Here is a 15,988-nt window from a genome sequence, read left to right on the forward strand (position 1 = left end):
ATGTCAAAGTTCAAAAATTCAATTTTTTTTGTCATTTGCCCAACTTCGGCATCAATTTAAAGTATATGTTTTCAAAACAACATGCTATTTAAAAAATATATTCTAAAACTATATCTATTTCCCAATCGATCGAGGTATTTTTTATGAAAATCACTTCAAAATTGGCTTAGAAAAAAAAATTTTTCGATTTCAACCCAGATACAGAAATTCGAACTTTTTGGTATAGAACAAAAATGTTGTTTCGGCACGTAGTAAGATAAGTTGGGCGCCAGGATTTGATTAAAGGTTTTTGTAGAGGAGCTCAATACAAACATTTTTTTTCTTTGGGAGGGGGGTCTATCTCCCCCCGTTTAGGTGGGAGGGGCATTTTTCTAAAAAAAATTATCAAAATAAAAAAAAATTATTAAAAAACAACGGCAACACTTACAGTAATAAATGATACCATTTCCAAAAGGCAAAATAGTGCATTTGGTTCTAGTTTCTAAATCAATATAATATTACCAATAGTTTTTGAAATAATCGATTTCAAAGTTAAAAATAAGCGAAAAAAAAATTGTAAAAACTCATTTTATACTATTTTTGTCCAGACTGTGAATTTTAGTAAATAAATTACTTAGACAGAAAACTGCCTCAATTAATTCCTTATCGAACAGTGAAAACTATATGTTTCTATGTTTTCTAGTTTTTGAGAAAATTGAAAAATAAAAACAAATAAAAACAAAAAATATTTTGAAAAAAGAAAAATCTGATAAAATAATTTTTCAATTTTCTCAAAAACTAGAAGACATAGAAACATATAGTTTTCACTGTTCGATAAGGAATTAATTGAGGCAGTTTTCTGTCTAAGTAATTTATTTACTAAAATTCACAGTCTGGACAAAAATAGTATAAAATGAGTTTTTACAAATTTTTTTTCGCTCATTTTTAACTTTGAAATCGATTATTTCAAAAACTATTGGTAATATTATATTGATTTAGAAATTAGAACCAAATGCACAATTTTGCCTTTTGGAAATGGTATCATTTATTACTGTAAGTGTTGCCGTTGTTTTTTAATAATTTTTTTTTATTTTGATAATTTTTTTTAGAAAAATGCCCCTCCCACCTAAACGGGGGGAGATAGACCCCCCTCCCAAAGAAAAAAAATGTTTGTATTGAGCTCCTCTACAAAAACCTTTAATCAAATCCTGGCGCCCAACTTATCTTACTACGTGCCGAAACAACATTTTTGTTCTATACCAAAAAGTTCGAATTTCTGTATCTGGGTTGAAATCGAAAAATTTTTTTTTCTAAGCCAATTTTGAAGTGATTTTCATAAAAAATACATCGATCAATTGGGAAATAGATATAGTTTTAGAAAATATTTTTTAAATAGCATGTTGTTTTGAAAACATATACTTTAAATTGATGCCGAAGTTGGGCAAATGACAAAAAAAATTGAATTTTTGAACTTTGACATCTTATAAATTCTAAGTGGTTTAACCGAGTTACATGTTTTATACATTGTTAAAAAGGTATATTTATCTTCTATCAGAAACTGTAAAAAAATCGAATATGGGTAAAAAATTGTCGAAGCTAGAATTTTTTCAATGGATGAAGGTCCAAAAAACCGTTTTTTGCCCGTAACTCCAGATTTTGGGGGTGTTAGGGGATTTTCAAATACCGTTTCGTATTCAGTGCGACTAGCTCTACAAAACCTGATAGGTCTCCGCCCGCGTATATTTTAAAACCTCATTTTTGTAACACCGTGTAATTTATGGTAGATTGGAGAGTTCTTGAGGACCCACCTATCATGACACGAGGCCGAAAATCCAAAAAAAAAACATTTATAAATTTTTTTTGTTCATTGCATATTGCTTGTACACAATGGCTGGTGTTTCCTTTCCTGTCAATATATTCATCCTTGCTATTATTTTGTGGGTCAATTTCAACATGGGTCAATTTCAACATGGGTTCCATTAGTAACGAATATATCAAACAAAATTTTTAAAAATATTCTCGTAGTCTCTACAAAAAACCAGAGATAGCTAAGTTAAGTCTTAATATCATGGTCTACTTACCAATAGCTTTAGAGAAACCCGATTTAATGTTAAAAAATGCACTGCTCTGAACTGTTTGCTCTTCGTTTGGCCATTTTATGATTTCTGGACTATAGGTGCTCAGGAACATTATCAATCTTTCAATAATTACATAAACTGTAAATAGAGAAAGATCGAAACGATCTGCCAAGTCCCTGAAACTGTGCGCTTCATGTCCAGCTAGCCATAAGAAGAGTAACACTCATTTGTCAGCGCTTATCTGGGCGAAGAATCTTGAAAGGTTCGGAAGACTCGTACCTTCAAAAACAAATTTTGAATTTAAATATATACGTGTTCAAATGTGCACTTGATTCTTACCTTATTGATAAGCTTATAGAATACTACGGTACTACAAGCTCGAGGTAGTCCTTGATGCAGCATCTCTTGTTCTTTGGCTCTTCGTCTTCATCGTCCGAGTCGTCAAAAAATATTTTTTACGCCTCAACGGTTTTATCGTCGGAGGATATGGACTCCAGTAAGAGTTTAAGTTGTCCTTCAAAAGCACTCATTTTGAAAATATTTGGATTTAACTTGCGCAGTAAAACTTAAAAGCGACTTGTCACTAGGAAATCAATCACAATATTAAGCCAATAACGGCTTTCCCTATTTCATCAATTTTTTCTGCTAGATCCGGATGAAAGTCTGGCTTTGATTCAGTGCACAGATTCCTATACTGCTCATCGATCAAAGGCAGCTCCAGGAGATTTTGTTTTTTAGCTTCGTTGATTTTATTAGGCCCATCGTACAACATTTCCAGATAGCCTGTGCTGAGATCGTTTATGCCGCGTTTTTTTAATATATTTTGAAATGGTTCTTGTTCATCAACAGAATTTAAAAAAAATATTGAATGGAGCATCTGATGTGTAACGAAGTCATCTTATGTTCTTCCAGTTGACTTTGTGGTTATTTTCATTTACTTTGCGGAAAATGCACTTATTCTTAACAATTGACCCATAGTTGTGAAAATTAGATTGAGATATCTCGTTGATCAAAAATTTCTTTTTGGTTCCGACTCCTCTTACAATCTGGTTCTAATCTCTTGGGTGGTGAATTTTATAAGTTGAACTTTTTTTCTTCCTCTCAATGATGGAGTCGGAGTGGTCTATGTCACATTCCATGTGGGTGTGACCTGAAATCAAGAACTTGTGATCGATATACTTTAAATTATTTAATTCATTGCAAACGCTCATTAACATGCTCAAACAAACATAAAGCCATCTCATAACCACCTCTATTTGCAAAAGCTTCATGCCACATATAACAATGGGGAGTTCCTTTTACACAGTCGTGGACGGTCAAATTAAAAGTACCTATATAATTGATGTTTTTAAAAAGATACCAAAGATTGTAGAAATGGTTTGGGAATGGGAAGACACTGCTGAAGATCGAAAATGAAAACTTCCATACCGGTTTGATTTTTAGCCGTCTCAATATCCTTTTTTTCGATTTATATGCAAAATATGCTTCTTTATGGTGTTGTTTTAACTCCAGCTCAACTGATGTAAGAGCATCTCCCGCCGCTGTCGATTTTCGTATGACCAACGTGTCACATTTTGTGCAAGTATCAGCTTTTGGTTTCTTGAATTTAGCGTCAATTTTTCTCAACTGGGCTACCTAAAACTGACTTCTCAAATTTGATACTTTTTTTTTGCATATTTTGGAAGATTTCAATTTTGTTAAAAGTTATAAGAAAATGAAATTTTTTAAGTCTTTTTGTTAAAACGGCTTATCTCAGTAATGACAAAATGAAAATGAATGAAATTTGGTAGACATATTACCAATTCTACACACAACAATTTACTAAAGAAAATTTAAAAAAAAAAAAAAAAAAATATTTATAAATAATTGCTTTTGTTATAAACAATTGCATTTTTTACTAACTTCTGGAGAATGTAGGAAAACCATTTGTCTTATATTCGATTCGAAATTTTACAGCAATTCATAAGAAAAAAAGTTTTGCATGTTTAAAGTTTGCTGCATGTTTTTTTTAATAATACAATTATTTACAATTTATATATGTATTTTTATAACTTGACATTTCGCTGGCCGAGAATTATAAGGTTGCATGTTTTATGGAAACCCTAGACTTTTTTCTTCAAACTGCTTATACATAGCTGTGAAACTGTCGGGTGCCTTTGATTGTTTGAGCAGAAAAAAAACCGTTGTTCCAACTCAGCTTTATGATTTTGGTATTCACTCAAAAAACTAAATTCGAAGTTAATTTGTTTGAAATATTTTTGAGCCCACAGGTAGAGTTTCTGTGTTGTCACAAGAGTTTTGTTCTGCAAGCTGGAGCGGTATGCGCACCTTTTAACACATCCGTCGATGCCATCACAGGCTCCTTTGCCATGCGCAGTAGGAAAAAAGTGCCATTCGGCTTTTATGACAAAATCTTTTGCATGTTTCGACAAATTTAGCAAGTTAAACCCATTTTTACTGCGGCCCTCCTCCGTCGTAGAAGTACCTAATATATTTTTTTCACGTTTTCCACACCGATCAATAGGTCGCGAGATATTTGCGAAAAACTTTTCGTGATCTTTTGACCCTTATTACTTTTTAAGCCGGCACAATACCAATGTCGATTTTTCACATCTTCGTTAAAACGCCGAAATAAAGGTGTTAATATGACTACAATGACTGGACTATAAGTATTGTATGAAATAAAATGAAAATTAAATAACGAGATCAATCACATAACAGATACTCAATAAACTACAAAACAGAGGAGAGCCAACATACCACATTTAATTGAACTTTAAGGTTCAGGATTAAAATTTGTAGCGCCTTTCAAAAGTGCAAGATGAAGAATTTGCCTTTCTCTATTCATTTTAATGTTTACAAAACTTTTTTTATTGTCAAATGTTCTTAAGAGTTACCCAATTATTTCAAATGATTGTTTTTTAAATCTTTTTCTTTGTTAATATATGTCAGCATAAATCAGTTTCCCTTTTTAGAATTTTTGTTAATCCAGCAACTTTGGTCGGAGTAAAACAGTTTATTTGAATTTAAAACAACGTTTATTTATAAAATTCTTCCGTTAAATCTTTGTTCCAAACGAAAAAGTTTTGAATTTTTTTTTTTTGCGTTTGGTAAAGCGTCTCATGTTCAAATAATTCAAACAAACTTAACGATTCTAGTTTGGTACTAAAAAATCACTTCTATTTTCTCTGAATGTTTTAATCTTGTTTTTGAATTGCGTACAATTATATTTATTTGAAAAAACGTCCAACCTCAGCCGGAAATTGAACCTGGAAAACTTTTGGTTCCGAGCAACACATCTATACATTGAGCCACAGCTGGCATAATGGCCCTTATTTTCTTATTTATATTTGTTGTTGTTAAAATTTTGCTTTTATGCCGAAGCAGAAATTATTTTCAATTCAAAAGGGAAATCCTTTTGTTTTAAATGTAAATACCTTGTTTCATATGTTAAATCAAAACTAAAACGTGAGACGGACAGAATCCCGAAATCCAAAATCCAGAAAACCCGAAATCCCGAAAACCTAAAATCCCGAAAACTCAAAATCCCGAAAACCCAAAATCCCGAAAACCCAGAAACCCGAAAAACCAAAAACCCAAAATCCAGAAAGCCCAAAATATGCGGTACGCTGGTTTAGCAGGTGCGTAGGCATTTTGAAGGACATCTTTCCATTTCTTGGTTTCGTTTTCTATTAATGCCACCATAGAATGGAACTATCTTGAAGGAGCAGAGGGAATCCTGCTCTAGGTTTGGCATCGGCATCACTTATGCGCTCGACTTCTTAGTAACGATGGATGGATCTCTTTGTCCATTGAATCGTGCAGTACAATTACTGAAACTGCCGCTTTTAGCTTCGGAATTAGATTGAATTGCGGATAGAAGTTGTTCCAGTTGTTCAAGTGTTAGCGCCATTTGTTGTTGTAATTTTCGAATTCTTCTCTTTGAGTCGTTCACTTCCACGTTGGATGTAAAATGTGATGTCTTCGGGTTTCTCGGGCCACTAGGTTGGGCGCCAATGTAGCAGGACTTGGTCAAAAATTCGTTCCAATTGAGTCAGGGCAAACATGTCGAGTCAAGCTGACTTCAATGCAGAAGTAAATGGCAATCGTCTTCGGTTCTTGAAAAATAACTGCTGCTGTACCATAGTCAACATTTCACACCTATAATTTTAATGTACATTTAGTACAATGTTGACAAAGTTATTTTAAACAAGCTTACCGTGTATCGTTTTCAACTCGCGGTTATTATTGGTGACCCATTTGTTACCGAACTACTTGTTCACTTGAATATATTATCATACTTTGTTCTGTTTGGGTTACGAATTAGTGGTAATTTGTTCGCTGACATAATATAGTTGCCATGTTGATTAGAACTAATGAATATAGTGAAATCTCCTAATATTAATATTTTTTGCAAAATGTTTTGTAAGATGTTTATTTTTGTCTTTTATTTTTAGATTCTGGAAGTCAATCGTATGTTGACAAGTTCGAACTGCAACCGTAAGCTTCGACCACCGAGCTCCTTATGTCAGACACAATGTTTGGGGATTCAACACCATCTGGCTCGCATTCTCGCTCATTTGAAAAAAAAGCAAGAAAAGAGTCACTTCAAAATCAGGTGTTAAAAGACTAATAGCGTTTTCGTTTGGTCGTCCGGGACTGTCCGGAATTCTCCCGAACGATTCTGAAACTGATCGTTTGGCACTCAATGACAGTTCTAATTCTGAAAAGAAGAGAAAATCGATTCCGAATTTTGAGGCAGAATCAAAACCAGAATCACGCACACATGTTCACACTTAAGACGTCAAAGTAATGAAATGTCATTCTTTGTTGTTCATTTCTTAATTTTAAGATTTTTAACTATGCACAAACTTTAAACTATATTAAAATAATGTGAAGAAAACAAAACAAAAATAGATAACTTAATGATAATAAAAAAAATAAACAAAACAAAACTTTCATCAGACGTTCGCATTTGATGTTTCACAAATACAAAGAAACCCAAACTTCAGAATTAAAAAAAAGTATCCAACTCTGATCGTTTGGCATTCCGGATCGGACAGTCCCGGACGCTTCTAAGAATTCCCAAACGAAAACGCTATAAGAACGATCCCGAAAAGAGCTTGAAAGGCAAAGAGAAGATGACGCGAAAGAAAATGAGAGGCAACAGGCTGTCGATGCAAATTTTTAGAGGTGTATACTATACATATTTGGCGGATCATGGGTACCGTAAAATTTTAAGACTCACTTTCAATTTTTTCAAATAAAAAATAATTTTAAAATTCACTTAGAAATGTGTTGAGCTATGGCTTTTCTTATTTCCTCAGCATTCGGGTCGTTATCGGTAAGTGTGGAATGATATCCCGGCTGTAATTCTTCCACTTTTTTGCTGTTGATCTTGGAGTTGTTGCAACCAATGATTGTTCATATCGTCATTATTTTCATTTCAAAAGTTGTGCAATACTACCACAGACTTTATGATACAATTAACATTGTCGATTTTGTTGTCAATTCCCTTTCCGGGTTCCGACTCTTCGAAACCTTTCCTTTAAATGTCCGAATGCATTCTCAACTACTCTTCGGCATTTTGAGAGACATTAATTAAATTTTTTTTCCAAAGCACAGGATGAAACATTAAAAGGGTAAGGTTTCATTAGAGTTTTTGAAAACCGAAAAGCCGAATCGCCGATAATGTGTACTGGTACAGAAACTACAGAAATGGACTTTGACATGTCTTTCTACTTTCAGACTAGACCTAGTAACGGTACAGACCAAGTTTCACTAATTAAGGTGAAAATATAGTCAACCCTTCCATCCTATAGGTACAGATCCCACAGTCAAAAGTGGATGGAAGGGTGTCCAGTAGACAAGGTCTGTGCCAGGCATGCTTGTTAGGCTAAGCTCGTCGGCTTGTGGGATGGGTTCTTTTGACCCGCCTATTGGAAAACCGTATTAAAAAAATTCATGCCTGTTTCTCAAAAGAAAGATAAAACAACACAACAAAAATTGAAAAGTTACAATATACTAGGACCGAAAAACTATGATTGAACAGACTGACAAAACGGACATTAAAATTAAGCTACGTTATTGAACTTTTTCTGAGCTTTATCTATTTGTTCTTTTCTTAACCACAATAGCTCAGAAAAAGTTTTTAATTCATTTAAATTAATTTTTTATTTAAAAATTATTTTTTTTTTTAATTCATTCAGTTTGTTTATTTTGTTTTAATTACTTTCAGTAGCCTTTTTTATGAAATAAAACTTATTTTTTTTATGAAAATAAACTGGTCTTTAATAAAAAGCACAAAAAATTAATACTTATAACGTGTTTTTTTGACTAAAATGATATGAAAGTGTAAAAACAACTTAAAAAACGAAGAAAATTGAGTTTGATGCAAAATTTTGGATAAACGGTTGTCCGCGGAAAAAAAAGTTTTGAGACAAACTTAAACTGTAATAAATTCTTGATTGGTTGTAAAAAAAATCTTTTAAATCAAACGTAGTTTGGCATAAAAACCGTGGTAACTCGAAAACGGGACGAAAACTAGAAAATTACCTCTTAAGTTTTTCGACTTAAAATGACCTCAGGAATTCATGGTTTTCATTTGGGGCGGTGACTGTGGGACACCCTGTATTTATTTATTTATATATATATAATATGGCCAAATCGATGGAATATCTATTTTCTCATTATTTTATATCCCAATTTTTAATTCATAAAAAATAATATATATATATAAATTATGAATATGTATATATATATAAATTCATAAAAAAATAATATAATATAATATAATATAATAAAAGATTTAACAAAACAAAATCACATACCTGTATCCATTAACATTGTGCGCACAAGCTGTTTGGATTCAAATACCTGTATAGAAAAGTTGAGATAGTAGAGAAAATCACCCAAATTTAAGTGAATCTCCGCACAAACCTCTACGAATCAGAACAAAAACACAACTTATTTAAAAATTAAAACTAAACAGAATAAGAATTTGAAAACGAATAAAATATTAAACATACATAAATACACAATTAGAACTACCGAAATAATAATATGAATGAACTGGAAATGAAATTATTAAGAACAGCAACAAAAAAGTATCTGGTAACGCCACAATTGTTGAATTTGACTCCTTAAATGGATATTTTTCCTTCGAAAATTATTTGTTGATTCTTAATAGTTTAATAGTTTCGACTCATTTTTTTAAATATTGAAATCCGTCTGGATAAGATTCTCCAAAGGTTTTTTCTTTTGCCACAAATAGCATAACTTTATTGGAGATTTAATTGAATCTTTGAAAGATTTATCTTAGAGATTGGAATAGAATGAATCTCATTCTAATATATTTTTTTTTTCCTTTTTATTAAACTCCGATATCTGGTTCACCAATGCAATCATCAATAATGATTTGGTAGACTCATATTCGGATTTATGAAAAAGTATTTGTCAGAAATGTATTTTTATTCACGTTTTCAAAACACAAAATTACAAAATTGCCTCTAGAACTTTCCAAACACAGTTTTCAATTTTTCTCTATCTTATTTTTTTTTTTTGAGCAAAAGTCGTTGCTGTTTAAAATTTGAAATTGGAATCCAAAATTTTCAAATATTATTTTGTTGCCTAGACAACTGAAATATTGTTTTCTCAGCTACTCGATATTTTCGGAATTGACCAGCTCAGTTATTTGACGAAAAGTGTTTTTTTATTATTTTATTTTTTGTTTTCTATCGTAATATAGGCGACCCTACAACCTCTCATAGATTTGCGGGTCGTTACACCACCGCGGTGCACCGGCCAGAGGACTTTCAATATTAATGTATAGAAATCTGTATCTAAAAATACATATATCGAAAATTGTGAATTTAAATTATCTACCTGTTGTCACCGTGGAGTTCCAGACTTTATAATTATAATAATCGTCTGCCTCTTCTTTCTTTGGTCGGACTTCTATTGTATTCTATAAATACCAATAAAGTTATACACTTGTAGCGCTAAAACCAATGACAAGATTTTCAAATAGTGCTAATATAGGCCGATAAAAAAATAGGCTTATAAACAAGATTTTTTTCAGGAAATCATCGAGTCTGTATCAAGTTACGTTCTGGGGCCCCAGTCCCCAAGTTCTGAAGCCAGCAACGAGTAGTAGAAGTTAAATTGCAGTCAGGAAATGCAACATGTAATAGAGTTGTCGTTTTGTAATTCTTAGAACTGTCTGCGCCTGGCACTGTTCGATCCGGAATGCCAAACGAACAGATTTCGATTTAGTTTTTTTTAAGTGAACATGTGTGCGTGATTCTCGTTTTTATTTTGCATCAAAATTCGGAATCGTTTTTCTCTTCTTTTCAGAATTAGAACTGTCATTGAGTGCGAAACGAACAGTTTCAAAAATGTTCAGAGGAATTCCGGACGACCAAACGAAAACGCTATAAGTCTTTTTCTTTCTCTTTGAACAATGTTTTTTTTTAATGCTTATTTTCTATTCTTCTATTCGACCGCCAAAAAGAATAAACAAAATCACCAGAAAAAAATTCGTGCATGGTGCTACTTACATAAAACTAAAGGAAGCATATTCAATCGAATACTTTTAAACAAATCGAGACAATAAGCACTTGGAATACAGCAAGTGGAATACAGAAACTGCAAGAAAGAAGCGAAGAAGATATGTGCCCAAATTCAAGCCAAGAATACGGAAGACCTATATCGGGAGCTAGATGAAATTTCTACCCCGACTGCTGGTGCTATTCAAGAGCTACGACAAAACGTGAATAAGGGCGCAACCATTTTCAAAATAGCCGCTCAAAGAAGAAGAAATGCTCAGGAGATCTGTTCGCCGAAGTTTATTAACAATGCTCAAGGCCAACTACTTGTGGAAAACGACGAAATCCTCCACAGGTGGCGACAGTACTGTGACGAACTTCTAAATGAACAATTTCCAAGGCTACACTTTCCAATAGCTTCACCTAACTTAAGCGAAGTATCCGATGTCACAGTCGAAGAAGTTAGTGAGGCTGTAAAATACTCCAAAAAGGGAAAAGCTGTTGGGCCAGACGAAATACCCTCAGAGTTTTGGAAAAAGATGGGAGACATCGGGTCTAGATGGCTCATGGTTCTTGATTCCAAGCTTATACGAGGTGATCGAATGCCTAATCAATGGAGGGAAAGTTACCTTCTTCCAATATACAAAGGAAAGGGTGATACTCGAAGCTGTGATAATTACCGTTCGATTAAGCTGATGTCACACACCATGAAGATCGTTGAGCGAGTCTTGGGTAGCCGACTGCGAAAAATAATAAGGCTATCTGATGACCAGTGCGGGTTTGTTGCGGGTAAATCAACCACAGATGCAATCCAGAGTATAAGAATCATTATGGAAAAACATCGAGATTCCTTGGAGGATTTGCATGTGGTATTGGTTGATTTTGAAAAAGGCATTCGATCGACAACCACGAGATCTGATATGGGTGGCCCTCAGACAACGAGGAGTTCCGGAAACCTATGTGCGGATAATTATGGACATGTATGATGGAGCAGTAACTAAAGTAAGATGTGCAGCTGGAGTCACCGAAGAATTCGAAATCACAGTAGGTGTACACCAGGGAAGCGTCTTGAGTCCTCTGCTCTTTATTACCGTTCTTGATTACCTGCTTGAAGGCAAAGTGACGGACCCAAAAGTGCATCAGTTATTCTTTGCTGACGATGGAGCCATCATAAGTGAAGACCCGATATCCCTGCAACGAGCACTTGATGTATGGGTGGATGTTCTAGAAGGTAGTGGGTACCGCATAAGCGCGAAAAAGACAGAATACCTATGCTGCCCATTTTCTGATCCACACAGGCCTATTCCTGACATTTATTTGAATGGTGTAGTGCTTCCCAAGTGTGAAAAGTTTAAATATCTGGGGTCTATGATAAATAACGAAGGTACTTGTGATGACGATATCAATCATCGCGTAAGCGTAGGGTGGATGAAGTGGCGGGAAAATTCTGCCATCTTCTGTGATCGAAAAATGCCCCCTAAGCTGAAAGGAAGACTCTACACCGCAGTTGTGCGTCCAGCACTCACATACGGTTCACAATGTTGGACAATGTACAAAAAGTATGAGAGTAAGTTAACGGCAGCTGAGATGAAGATGCTTCGTATGACAGCAGGAGTAACAAAGCTTGATAGAATTAGAAGTACGAAGATCCGAGGAAGCCTTCATGTTAAAAACACCATCTCCCAAAAAATTGAACACGACCGACTCAGTTGGTATTGCCATGTTCAAAGGAGAGATCCTGAGAACCCCGTCAAAAAAGCAATATCATATAACGTTCCAACACGAAATAGAAAGAAAGGTAGGCCTAAAAACTCCTGGTACAAGCAAATGCAAAACCACCAGCATTCAGTTGGCCTTAGAAATGGAACAATACAAAACCGGGAGGCTTGCCGCCGATTTCTGAGGTCAACCCGGCGAACCCCACAGGCGGATCACTAGTGTGAAGCAGTTACGTGGGATCGAGATCATAACAGCGCCGAGAAAAAGGAAGAAGAAGAAGAAGAGACAATAAGCACTTACCAATCGCTCCTAAGCACTGCGGATAACCAAGTAGGGCAAATCCTTTGGTTGCTAAACGGTCCAAACTTATGCAAAATTGTTTTAATAAATGACAAACCGTCGACTTCCCGACTCCAAAAAGATTTGCAATAGTAGATCCTAACGAATACAATGCTATTGCAATTCTTTTGTCCAGCGCACAGTGGCCCGTTTAGGCAAAAGTGCTTGCAATATTCATTTTTCGGGTGGGTCTATAATAAAAAAGTTTTTAGATCACTGGATTCACAAATGTTTGGAGCTCGAGTATTCGAAAAAAATTTTTAATTTGGGTTATTGATGTGCCTTATAGAGCACGCCAAAGTTAATAATTTTTTTACTATGAAAAAAAAAAATCTGTTTTTTTATTTTTTTTTCTTAGCTTTGAGTGTTAAAACAAGGAAGAGGTCTTCTAAAACGTTTTTATTTTTTAATTGTTTAATTTAATGTTTTTTAAAACACCGTTTTTTGCAAACTTTTTCGACTTCAAATTTTCCAACTGATCTAGAGCGATTTGATTTGATAAGGTCAGTCATTTTTTCGACATTTTTTTTTCATGTGTGAAAATAAAATCTTGGAAAATTAGAGTTCTTTGTTTTGTGTGTGGTGGATTTCAATAACATGATCTTTTATTTAAAAGGAAAAAAATATTTTATGTATATTTACTACCTAATTTTTTTGAAAGGGTTTTATAGCATGCATAATTAATTAAAAGTGGTATAAAATTAATTATGCATTTGTTTTTGGGTAGATATCATTAAATTCTATTCAGGTACTTTAATTGATAAGTGCTCTTTACCGGATTTAAGAATTTTCTAATATTTTAATATAAAATATTTTAATATGAGGACGAACATAACTTCGAATATGGAATATCTCCACTGCATGCTAGAATCAGATGCATGGAATTTATTTTGAAACTTGCGTACCTATACCCACCGATAAGAAGGAGAATATTCTGATGAATCTACTGGGACCAAGGAGATGGAAAAGAGAAGAAAACAAGCGATCCAAACGCGTTTTCGAGATGAGCTTGGACTTGATGTGGATAAACCAAAGCAAGGCTATGGAAATATTAATAATGGAAACACTTCAAGGAGATTTTTTGAACAATCAGATGCAACTGCACGAATAACTGGAGTCAATGGAGAAGTTTTTATGATGCTGAAAATAATACCTACTGAATGTTTTGAATTGCAGGGAAGTAGTGAATGCAGTTAAATTTGGAGAGTGTACTAAGAAAACAGCAGAGCTTCTAAAAAAAGTATCCTGAAAAACTACTAACGCCTACTCTTCACAAAATATTGGTCCATAGTGAAAAGACTACAAGAAGTACAGATATTAAAATACGTGCAAAGTTTCAAGGATTCGGCAGAATGAAGACCTATTTAATATGCTTGCAACCTCATCCGATCCACTTATTTCTTCCTTAGGGCATGTAAGAAACCAAAAAGATCTGAAAGAACAATTCTCTTCAGAAATGATGAGTTTATTACAAATTACCGCGGACTTAGATGATAGTATTAAAGAAATCTAGTGTTGTTTATATGTTAATTTGTTACTTTTATCTTTTTCCACTGTTTGACTTGTAATATATCACTGAAATACATTATAAATGTACGCTTCTATAAAGAAAAATAAAAAATTACATAAAAATAAAAAAAAAAAAATACTTTTCTCCCCACTGTTTCACTCGAATTGGTTCCTTTCCTTTTTCCCCACTGTGTCACTTAACTCAGATTACTTCAGAAATTGATCTTTGACGATTGTATATCAAAATACCATTAAGTTTATCACCTTATCTAAAACTTCTTACTTTAACACCAAATTCAGAAACACCCTGTGAAGTTTTTTTTTGAAACTCACAATTTTCATAGCCTAGGAAATTTCCTTCAAGATAAAAAAAAAATTGTTGCTATATCTTTATTTGTTTAGAAGATAATAATTTTGCAAGCAAAAAAGCCACTGTGCAGCGCCCCAGCGGTATCGGCAAACTAAATGGTTTTAAGTTTAATTAAATTTTACGAAACTCACCGAAACTGCAATAGAAAATGCACCAACAACTACGCACAGGTACAACTTGCGTGTGCGATCGAGAACAAACAACAACAATTAACAACATCCATCAAACCCATTGTAATCCCGTGACCACGAAGTTTGAAAGTTCTTCGAAACGTCGCGACGGGGCGAAGAAATAAAATTAAATATTTCTTATAAATACGCGGTGAGTTTCGTAAAATTTAATTAAACTTAAAATGATTGATACCCGCGAAAAGCATAACTTAAAATCTTATATAATCTAAATGGTGTTCGATTTTTTTCCAAGGACTTCAGTTCTATACACAGTTTTGCAAATGTTTTCCTGTTCGTACTAAATTTTTCTTTAAAAAAACTGTCATCCGATTCGACAACTTCTTTTTTCCCAAAAAAGGCTTGTTCGGGGTTATAATAAACAAAGAAAAATAAAATTTAAACGAAATGGTTCACGTAATAAATAACTATTCCTCTCATTCGATTAACAATACAACGGTTTCAAGCCACCATTTTTCGCAAAAAATATTATTATACCTACTAAAAAAAATGATAAATATTTTTGTAACCAGAACTAAAAAATTATGAACAAAATTTTTAAATTTTACCTTTCCTTTAAAAGTGTGACTGAAAGAGTCAAGATAATGGTGAAGAAAGACACATTTTTTGAAGAAATTACCTGGTGCAGGTTTTCCTAAATATAATAAAACCTACGAGTTTTCTGGCAAAATTGTAACTGACTTTTTTGTTCATTATTGTTTTCAGGGTAAGAATTAATTTATAAAACAATATGTTTATCATACATTTGTCGAAGAAAATCGGCCCCAAAATCAAAAATTATCATGGGTAAGAAAAAAATAATTGCCTTTCAAAATTAATACAGTAGTCCCTCGATAATGTGAACTAATTAAAACAAGGCGTTTTCGGATTTTAGAGGGATTCACATTACTGGAACTTTTTCCAAATGCCATTTAACTGATTAAAACATTCTTAAAACCAATAAATATTACAGTTATTTTAAGCTCAGTTTAAGCCTGTACTGAATAAAGAAAAAAATCAATAAAATACAAGTAAAAAAAAAAACTTAAAAAACTTCGTATAAGAAGATGTAAAATGTTAGCACAAAAATCTCCAGCCTGTAGCTGCTTTCAATATCTTAAGAAATGTAAAGACAAATAACAGCTATCCACTTTTCAGACCTATACAAAGATTGCGTGCACGAACGAGAAAAACATGCAAGATTTTGCAAAGGAAATTCACATTATAGAGTCTAAAAATTTTCGAAATTCACATTACAGAGATGACAATGAAAATTTTTGG

This window comes from Episyrphus balteatus, chromosome 1, assembly GCF_945859705.1.
Source record: "Episyrphus balteatus chromosome 1, idEpiBalt1.1, whole genome shotgun sequence".
Classification (NCBI taxonomy): Eukaryota; Metazoa; Arthropoda; class Insecta; order Diptera; family Syrphidae; genus Episyrphus; species Episyrphus balteatus.